Source organism: Panthera onca, chromosome B4 (genome assembly GCF_046562875.1).
Source record: "Panthera onca isolate mPanOnc1 chromosome B4, mPanOnc1 haplotype 2, whole genome shotgun sequence".
NCBI lineage: Eukaryota > Metazoa > Chordata > Mammalia > Carnivora > Felidae > Panthera > Panthera onca.
The window spans coordinates 34,139,387-34,150,802 of NC_138345.1; positions in this window are offsets into that span (position 1 = coordinate 34,139,387).

Sequence of the window (11,416 nt, forward strand, 5' to 3'; positions counted from 1 at the left end):
ATCAATAGGAGAGATGAATTGTTTTTGCAGATGTTTGGCAAATGGGCTCACTGTATAGACAAAATGAAAGTAGTTTCCTGTTGTAACACTATGTGTAAAAATAAACTTGGGATGAATTAAAGACCAAAATTAAAAAATAAAACTACAGATTTATAAAATAGAGAAAATGTAGGAGAATATCTTTGACCTATAGAGAAAGGACTTCTTCCCCGCCCCCAGTTTTATTGAGATATAACTGATACAAAACATTGTGGTAGTTTAAGATACACAACAATGATTTGATATGTGTATATATTGTGACATGATCACCACTGTTTAGCTAACATCCATCATCTCACATAGTTACAATTTTTTTCTTGTGGTGAGAACTAAGACCTACTCCCTTAGCAACTTTCAAATATACAATACAGTGTTGTTAACTAGAGTCACCGTGCTGGACATGACATCCCCAGGATTTATGTATCTTATAACTAGAAGTTTGTACCTTTTGACCCTCTTCACACATTTCACCCAACCCTGACCCCCTGCCTCTGTTTCTGTGAGTTCAGGTTTTGGGGGGCTTTTTTAGACTCCACATGTAAGTGAGATCATACAGTATTTGTCTTTCTCTGACTCATCTCACTTAGCATAATGCCCTCAAAGTCTATCCATGTTGTTGGAAACAGCAGGATTTTATTTTTTTTTTATGGTGAGCAAGAGTCCAATGTGTATGTGGGGTGTGTGTGTGTGGATTTGTGTCACATTTTCTTCATCTATTCATGTCAATGGACACGTAGATGTTTTCATGTCTTGGCTATTGTATATAATGCTGCAGTGAACACATGAGTGCAGATATCCCTTTGCGATAGTGATTTCATTCCCTTTGGATAAATGCCCAGAATTGGGATTGCTGGATCATAGAGTAGTTATATTTTTAATTTTTTTTAATTTCTTTTATTTATTTATTTTTTTATTTAGAGAGAGCACGTGAGCAGGGAAGAGGTGCAGAAGGAGACAGCAAATCTCAAGCAGACTCCATGTTGAGCATGGACAACAAATCTCAAGCAGACTCAGCATGGAGCCGGACCCAGGGCTCAATCCCTGGGACACTGGGATCATGACCTGAGCTGAAATCAAGAGTCAGATGCTTAACCAACTGAGCCACCCAGGTGGCCCCTATTTTTAATTTAAAAAATTTTGTTAACATTTATTTTTGAGAGAGTGTGAGCAGGGGAGGGGCAGAGAGAGGGAGACACAGAATCCGAAGCAGTCTCCAGGCTCCGAGCTGTCAGCACAGAGCCCAACGCGGGGCTCAAACTCACGAACCATGAGATCGTGACCTGAGCTGAAGTCGGACGCTTAACTGACTGAGCCACCCAGGTGCTCCAATTGTTTTGAAGAACCTCCATACTGTTTTCTATAATGGCTGTATTCCCACTGATAGTGCACAAGGGTTCCCTTCTCTCCACATCTTCAACAGCATTTATCTCTTGTCTTTTTGATGATAACCATTCTAATGGATGTGAGGTGATATTTCATTGTAGTTTTTATTTGAATTATTTGATTGGTGATGTTAAGCACTTTTTAATCTATCTTTTGGCCATTTGTACATATTCTTTGGAAAAATGGCTAACTTCCTCCACCCATTTTTAAATCAGATTGTTTATGGGTTCATTATATATTATATATATATTTTATATATTTATATATTTTAGATAGTAACCCCTAATCAGATATATGATTTGAAAATATTTTCTCTCATTCTGTGGGTTGCCTTTTCATTTTGCTGATAATTTCCTTTGCTGTGCAGAAGCTTTTCAGTTTGATGTAGTCCCACTTACATATTTTTTTTTTGTTTTTGTTGCCTTTGCTTTCTGTATCAAATGCAAAAAGTCGTTGCCAAGATCAATGTATAGGAGCTTACTTCCTATGTTTTCTTCTAGAAATGTTATGGTTTCAGGTCTTACATTCAAGTCTTCAATCCATTTTTAGTTGATTTTTGTCCATGGGGTAAGATTGGAATCCATTTTCATTCTCTTTCATGTAGAAAGACATGTGAAAATTCTCTTTCGTGTGGAAATTAATTTTTTAATTTTTTTTTCAGGAGAAAGAGCATGCACAAGCAGAGGAGAGGGGTTACGGGAGAGGGAGGGGGAGAGAGAGTGAGAGAGAGAGAGAGAGAGAGAGAGAGAGAATCTTAAGCAGGTTCCACACTCAGCACAGAGCCCCTGGGATCATGACCTGAGCCGAAATGAAAAGTCAAACATTCAGCTGAGCCACCCAGGCACCCCCGTTTTCCCTATACTTTTAATTCTACACTTTTTATTATCTTTTCCTCATTGAGTATTCTTGACTATTTTCTTGAAATTTAATTGATCGTATGTGTGAACTTATTTCTGGGCTCCCCTTTCTGTTCCATCAATCTGTGTGTCTTTATGCAAATACCATACTATTTTGATTACTGTAGCTTTGTAATATAGTTTGAAATCGGGGAGCATGATGCTTCCAGCTTTGTTCTTCTTTCTCAAGATTGCTTTGGCTAATCAGGGTCTTTTGTGGTTCCATACAAATTTTAGGATTTTTTTTTTCTATTTCTATAAAAAAATGCCATTGGAAAGGTACCTGGGTAACTCAGTCGTTAAGTGACCAGCTCTTGATTTTGGCTCAGGTCATGATCTCACGTTTGTGAGTTTGAGCCCCACACCAGGCTCTGTGCTGCCAGCGCAGAGCCTGCTTGGGATTTTCTCTCTCCTTCTGTCTCTGCCACTCCCCTGCTTACTCTCTCTCTCCAAATAAATAAGTAAACCTAAAAAAAAATAATAAATAATAAAAATAATAATAATAAAATATTTTTAAAATGCCGTTGGAATTTTGGCAGGGATTGCATTGAATTTGTAGATTGCTTTGGTTAGTATGGCTATTTTAACAATATTAATTTTTCTTTTCTTTTTTTAAAAATGTTTATTTATTTTTGAGAGAGAGACAAGAGAAAAGACAGAGCACAAGCTGGGGATGGGCAGAGAGAGAGGGAGACACACAATCTGAAGCAGGCTCCAGGCTCTAAGCTCTGTCCGAGCTGCCAGCAGAGAGCCTGACGTGGGGCTCAAACTCAGAACTGCAAGATCATGATCTGAGCCAAAGTTGGATGCTCAACCAACTGAGCCACCCAGGTGCCCCAGTAATTTTTCTAATCCACGACCATAGAATATCTTTCCATTTATTTGTGCCTTCTTCAATTTCTTTCATCAATGTTCTACAGTTTTCGGAGTATAAATCTTCTAACTCCTTGGTTAAATTTATTCCTAGGTATTTTACCTCATGTTTTTACATTCTCAAAATGTAACAAATCAAACTACAAATTTAAACAATAGAAAAAATGTAGGAGAATATCTTTGTGATCTATGGGAAAAAAAGACTTCTTAAATTATACTTCAAAAGCACAGACTAAATAGGGGCACTTGGATGTCTCAGTTGAGCATCTGACTTGTGATTTCAGCTCAGGCCATGATCCCAAGGTCGTGGGATCAAACCCCCGCTTAAGATTCATTCTCTCTTGGGGTGTCTGGGTGGCTCAGTTAGTTAAGCATCCAACTTCAGCTGAGGTTATGACCTTATGGTTTGTGGGTTCGAGCCCCACGTGGGGCTCTGTGCTGACAACTCAGAGCCTGGAGCCTGCTTTGGATTCTGTGTCTTCCTCTCTCTCTGTCCCTCCCCTGCTTACTCTATCTCTTATAAATAAATAAATGTAAAGAAAAAATCTATTAAAAAAAAGAAGATTCATTCTCTCTCCCCTTCTACCCCTCTCCCCTGCTTGTACTTTCTCTATCTCTAAAATAAAAATAAGTAAAATAAAAAAATAGAAAGCACAGACTAAAAGGGAAGAAATGGATGAATTTGAGAATTTTGTTTAATGCAGGATACCACAAAGTTAACAGGCCAAGAACAGATGGGAAGAATTTGTAATGTCTAAAACAAATAAGGGGCCTAGTATGTCGGATACCTGAGGAACTCCTGCAAACTAATAAGAAAAGGATAAGAACCCAATGGATACATGGGCAAAGGAGTAAACAGGTAAATTACCAAAGCAGCGTTGAGGAAACAATGGTGCCCCCATCGTATCTCCTCTTCCTGGACGCACACACACACACACAAAACTCTATTTCCTGGCTTCTTCGTCTGTAGCTATGTTGAGATCATGACATAGGCACTCCCACAGGGGATGTGAGTGGGAAGGCTGTGCAGCTCCTGCTGAGTCAGTCAGGAGTGAGCTCTGCACACTGTGTCCCTGTGTCTTTGCCAGTAGAAGTGAAGAACTCGTGACAGCAGAGATCTCAGAAGGAGGGCTGCTTGGATCTTAGCATCACCTTGGGAGGAGGACCTCCGAGGAGAGCCACTTGACCCATGTCAGACTGCGCGAGAAATACATTTTTGAGATCTTAAGCTCCTGGGGTCTCCTAGTTTATCACTGCAGCACAGCTATTGTGGCAGTCACAGAGAAGCACTGCTCAGACCTGCCATCAACAAAAAGCTTGCTTGTCAGCTGCTAGAAGTTCAGTTAGCTGACAGCCTCCGGCTGCGTGGCTTTCAGACCCTGCCCCAGAGGCCATGTGCTTCCCAAGCGTAAATGAGCATGGTGCGCCATTCTTTGCTCTGGAGCAACCTACTGGCATGGCTGTGACCTGATTAGATCTGCTTCATGGTCTGTCCAGTTCTGGTTCCTCCCCTGCTTCCTTTTACAGGGCTCAGACCTGTGTTGTGATCTGAAGGCTTTCCCTGTCCAGTCCTGCTTCTTCCTCTATCTTTCACAGACGTTATCTCCCCCGAAAAAACTTCTTGCTGTCCTGTTTCAGCGTCTGCTCCATGGAAGATTCAAATTGATACTTTTATCCTATCCTGAACAAGAATGCTCAGACTTATTGCTTATCATGGAACTATGGAAATGCACAAACAAAATAACAATGAGATATCACTTTATACCTATTAGATGAGCAAAATCAGCAACAAAGATCATGCCAAGTGTTGGTGAGGATGGAGGGAAACAGGAGCAACAGGCCCTCCTGGTGGGAATGTAGAGAAGAACAACCAGTGGGGAGAGTGGCTGTGAGTACTCGGTCAATTTACCCATATGCCCACCCTGTGACCAGTAATTCTGTTCCCAGCGGGCTCTCTAAAAAATTCTCACTCAGGGGCAGCTGGGTGGCTCAACCGGTTAAGTGTCAGACTTCGACTCAGGTCATGACCTCGCAGTTCATGAATTCGAGCCCGTCAGGCTCTGTGCTGACAGCACAGACCCCACTTCGGATCCCTGTCCCCCCTCTCTCTGCACCTCTCCCACTTGTTCTCTCCCTCTCTCTCTCTCTCTCTCCAAAAAAAAAAAAAAAAATCCTCATTCAGGCACATAGGGACCATATTTGAAGATGTTCATTTGAGTGTTATTTATCACAGCAGCAAGTTGGAGGCAATTTGGGGTTTGCAAATATGTGGGAGCGGATGAGCAAAATGTGGGGGATGCCCACAGTGGAGTACTCTGTGGCACTTAGAAGTGACACACATGGAAACATGGAGGGATCTTGCAAATACTGTGTTGAGTGAGGAAAAAATGAGATCCACTATAATACGTACAAAACAACAGTATACTTTTTTTTTTTACAAGACTTTATACAAACAAATGATATATGATACACATGTCATAAAGGCTGCCTCTGAGAGGGAAGTGACGCATATGGAAAGGGGGGGAAAAGAGAAGAAATAAATGAGAAACAACACAGGAGAGGGGACTGATGATGACCACATGCTAAGAACTAAGGAGATGGGGGCACCTGGGTGGCTCAGCTGGTTAAGTGTCCAACTCTTGATTTCGGCTCAGGTCATGATCTCCCATCATGAGATCAAGCCCCATGTTGGGCTCTGTGCTGTGAGCACAGGGTCTGCTTGGGATTCTCTCTCTCACTCCCTCTCCCTCTGCCCCTCCCCCACTCACTCTCTCCCACTCTCTCGCTCTCTCTTTCAAAATAAATAAATAGACTTAAAAAACAACAATGACAACAACAACAACAAAAACTAGGGAACATGATTCATCCAATGCAGTGCATTTGAGATATTTTAAAAAGAAGCATACAAGAAAAACATTCTTTATAAATAAATGACTTTTAATACAAGCTTACATAGTTCATATGTCCTCTGCTGGAGATCTGCCTTTTTTTTTTAAGTTTATTTGTTTAAATAATCTCTACACCTAACGTGGGGCTTGAATTCATGACCCTGAGATCAACAGTTACACGCTCTTCTGACTGAGCCAGCCAGGTGCCCCTGGAGACTTGCTTTTTTGCATTAATCAAAGCACAGACAGGATTGGGGAAGGGGAAGCCAACAGGACTTTCTAAGATCCCTGAGATGTGCCATAGGGAGAGTAGTCTGTCTTCCTCCCTGATTCCACATGAGATAGAGTAGATGTTATTTGGTTCATCTTCCCCAAACCAATTTTCAGCCCCGAGTTGTCTTCACACAAAAATACCTTGGGCATCTGGATGTCAGGTGGCCAGTAACCTCGATTTTCCAAATTCAGCCTTGAACAAGAAAGAGTATAAACAGTGCTTTAAACAAAGCTGTCACTGAGTCCCTCCCTATGAGCCCTGTGGACATACACAGGGCTGTGCAGGTGTCTGAAGCTGGAGGGGTCCAGGCCTGGGTTCAGTTTTCCTGTGAGACTGGGTGTGGATTTGAGTATTACCCGCCCAGAGACAGAGCCTGGAAAGGTCAGGTCATAACAGTTTAGGGAGGCCCAATAGCACTCTGCCAGAGTCAGCCATCACCGAGTCCTGTCAGAAACAGCCTGCAAGGAGGTCTTCAGGGATTCAGGCCTGAGAAGGAGGGAAAGCTTTGAATTTTTCTAAAAAAAGGTGAGCTTTGCTCTTGACCTTGGAGCAGGATAAGACAGGTGTGACCTCCCCAGGACCAGAGGTTCCTTCCTGTGGTAAGGAACGTAGGCAGTAAAAGGGAAAGAAACCTAGCCCCCCCTGACTGGGTACAGGTGACTCACAGCTGAAGGTGGTGTGTTAGTTTGCCATGGCTGCCTTAACAGAATATGGCATACCTGGAGGCTTAAACAACAGAAACCAACTCTCTCACAATTATAGAGTAAGTCTAAGATCAAGGTTTCTTCTGAGGCCACTCTCCTTGGCTTATAGACAGCTGCCCTCTCCCTGTGTCTTCACATGGCCCTCACTCTCTGGGTGTCTGTGTCCTGATTTCTTCCCATAAGGATATCAGTCATATTGGATTAGGGCATACACCAATGGCTTCATTTCACCTTAACTACCTTCTTAAAGAGCCCATCTCCAAATATACTCACATTCTGAGAGAGTGGGAGGTTAGAGCTTCAACATATGAATTTGAGGAGAACACAATTCAGCCCAACAATGGGTTTCAGAAATAATCATTTTCAAACAGTATTCCTTAAAGATGTTTTTGAAAATGTTATCCTCTTTCTGTTGCAATAAAGGGAACTTAGAAAGGGGGTTGGGGAGGCGCCTGGGTGGCTCAATTGGTTAAGAGTCTGACTTCAGCTTAGGTCATGATCTCACAGTTCGTAGGTTCAAGTCCTACATCGGGTTCTATGCTGACAGCTCAGAGCCTGGACCCTGCTTCGGATTCTGTGTTTCCCTCTCTCTCTGTCCCTTAAAAAAACTAAAACAAAACAAAAAACTTAAAAAAAAAAAAGAAAGGGGGTTGGGGTTTCAGAGGAGGAGCGGCCCAGCAGCCGGAAGCAACAGTGAGAAGCCTCAGGAAAAAGTGAAACCTAGATCAGACTGCTTGCTTAGCTTCCTACATACTTTCAGCCAAAACCTCATTGTGTTTTGTGTTCTGTCTTCCTTACTAAGAGCATCATTCTTTCCAGTTTATTTGTGTATTTACTGTTTTATTTTTGAATTAAGGTATTATTTTTACATATGGTGAAGTTCACCTTTTAGTGTAGAATTCTATGAGTTTTGACAAAAGTATACAGTTGAGTAACAAACACTGCAATGAGGATATAGAAATATTCCACCCTTCCTGGCTTCCCTTAGCGTCCCTCCCCTTCCAGTGTCTGGCACCCAGTGCTATGTTTTCTGACCCTATAGTCTTGCCTTTTTGAGAAGCATCACATTCTCTGTTTTGTTTTTGTTTTGTTTTGTTTTGTTTTAGACAGAGAGAGAGCATACAACCGGGTGAGAAAGGCAGGAGAGAGAGAATCTCAATCCCGATGTGGGGCTCAATCCCATTATCCTGCAATCATGACCCGAGCTGAAATCGAGTGTCAAAAGCTCTCTTAATTTATAAACAATGCTTACAGATTTTAAAGCCTAAAGCCTAAGGCACCCGGGTGGCTCAGTCAGGTGAGTGTCCGACTTCCGCTCAGGTTATGATCTTGAGGTTCATGAGTTTGAGCACCCCCATCCAAAGCCCCACTTTGGATCCTCTGTCCCCGCCCTCCCCCCCCACCCCGCCAGCTGCCATTTCTCCAATCACGCTCTTTCTCTCTCTCTAAAAACAAAACAAAACAAAAAGCCCACAGCCTAATAGAAGCAGTGAATGAGAACTGGGGGATTGAAGCAGAGAGAAGCTACCCTGACTGCAAAAATCTAAATAGGAGATGCAAAGAATTTGGCAGCCAATTGGCATAAATCCCACCCTGCAGGACTATGTCAGTGGCCCCCTACAATGTTTAGGGTAAAATCCCAACTCCTCACCTAGCCTTCCCCCAAGCCTCCCTGCTGTCACCTGGCACTTCCTTCCCTCACCCACTACGCATCAGCTGCATCGGGCTCCTTCCGGTGGCTGCATGCTTGCAGTAGATGGCTTCCTGTGTCCAGAGTGCTCCTCCTCCTCCTGTCACATCTGCTCCCTTTTTTGACTTTCAGGCATCAGAGGACCAAGCTCATTAGCCACCCATTAGTCACTTGCCCTCGCAGTGCCCTGTTTAGTTTTCTGCATAACACCTAACAGCACCTGATGATTTTCTTGTTGACATAGTTATTCTACCTGTTGAGCACCCAGCAGTACCAAGCACTGTCTGGGGACCAAGACAAGAGTATAGATAGAACAAGTCCCTGTCCTCCTTGTGGAGCAAATCACTATGTAATATTTCAGGTTGTAATAAGTGCTGTGGAGGAAATAAAGCCAGGCCTAGGGAAAGCACAGATGCCATTGGTATTGAGGGAGAATAATAAGGGGACAGTGGTAGGATTTGAGCTTAAAGAGGGTGCAGCTCATATGGGACTTTGGAAGCTATTGAAAAGACCTTGGGAAAACTTAGAGGACTCTAAAGAGTGGAGTGACACCATCTGACTTTTATAAAAGGAGGAAGAGTACAGGGAGTGCCTGTTAGGAGGCTATTGCAATGATAGAGGGAGATGGTGGCTTGGATCAGGGTGCTGGTGGTGCAGAGGTGAGCCAGAGGGGGGCGCGGAGCTGCTGGGATGCACACACACTGCTGGCGGAGTGCAGGATGGCACAGCCGCTCTGAAAAACTGGCTGTTTGTAATAAAGTTGCACATTCCTCAAGCCGGTGACCCAGCAGTGCCACTCCTAGGTATTACTCTCAAGAGAAGTGAAAACATACATACACGTATGTCTGTAGGACAATGTTTGTAGCAGCATTACCGTGCCCACGATATTTGGGGACGTCATGGATCAGCAAGCAGATGTACATCTGTGGAGAGGGAGCACAGAGGGCCGCCCAGAGCAAGAGCAGCATTTCACAGCACAGGAGGCCACGCTTGTGAAGATGACTGGAGGCCTGGAAAAGATGAAATTATGTTTAGAATCCTGTTTAAGGAGACAGAGAAGTATGTCATCCATCATTCAAAGTTTAGCGGTCAGAAGTGTTGAAGGTAATCGGAGAGTTGAGTAGTGTCAAGATGGGAAGGATTACCAGTTATATGCATTGGTTAGAAGCTAAACTCCTCCTGAGCCTGGGAACTGCTTCTTGGGGAGCATACTGTGGCCTGATTGGTCCACATACAGAACGAGAAACACATTTACAGTCCTAGAAATGTACTTGTGGTGCTAAAGTATCAGTGGCAGAAGTGACTTATAGCTTAGGTAGGCCAGCTGCCCAAATGAGGGATGTCTGTATTGTCTGTGACACACAGCCTGGGCCCCTCCAACTCTAGCATGGCACTGTATCTTCCTTGGCAGGGAGAAAGCATCCAGCTGGCACTACCCATGTGTCATTTGTTCTCTGATCTCAGGTATCCTGTGCCTTCATAGCAGTCCTTATTGGAGGAAATCTATTTATTGGAAGAAACCTACTCTTGCTGAAACTTTATAGATTGTCCCCTTGATACCTCCTTCAGAGCCAAGATAAGCTGCACACAAAACCCAGGAATTTCATTTAAAGTTAGGTGCATCATAAGGTTGGGCTATCTTGAAGTGGTAATTGGTATGCCCCATTCTTTGTTTATGGAATTGTGAAATTAACCTCTATTGCTTTGGTTGCCAGAAACCTCAGAGACAGCCCCATTAAAAATATTACCTGGGGGGTGCCTGGGTGGTTCAGTCCATTAAGTGTCTGATTTTGGCTCAGGTCATGATCTCAGATTGGTGAGTTCAAGTCCCACAGTGGCTCTCTGATGTCAGTGTGGAGTCCACCTTTGGATCCTGTCTCCCTCTCTTTCTGCTCCCCCCCAACAATAAACATTTTAAAAATATTACTTGCTATTTATACTTTAATCACTTGGATATGCAGCTCTGATAAAAAAAAGTTAACTTGAAATACAGATAACATTATCTAAATTTAACAAACTATTTTCTGTGATTTTCATTATAATAGTTTTTAGTGGTTGTAAAATTAATGCCACAGTCATTTTAGAAAAATTGGAAGATACAGGGGCACCTGGGTGGCTCATTCAGTTAAGCATCCGACTTAGGCTCAGGTCATGATCTCACAGTTCGTTAAGTTTGACCCCAAGTTGGGCTCTGCGCTGACAGCGTGGAGCCTGCTTGGGATTCCCTCTCTCTGTCTCTGTCTTTCTGCCCCTCTCCTACTAGCTCGCTCTCTCTCCCTCAAAATAAATAAATAAACTTAAAAAAAAAAAAAAAAGGAAAATTGGCTATGAGGAATTTATTCAGGTAGATTGCACTTATAAGTACTCTATCTGGGCTCCTGGGTAGATCAGTTGGTTAAGTATCTAACTCTTGGTTTCAGCTCAGGTCATGATCTCACAGTTTGTGAGTTTGAGCCCCATATCAGGCTCCGCACTGTCAGCTCAGATCCTGCTTGGGATTCTCTCTCTCTCTCTCTCTCTCTCAATCTGCCCCTCTCCCACGTGCTCTCTCTCAAAATAAATAAAAAAAAATTAAAAGAAAAAAAAAAGAAGGGGTGCCTGGGTGGCTCAGTTGGTTAAGCCTCTGACTTAGGCTCAGGTCATGATCTTGCGGTTGGTTAGTTAGAACC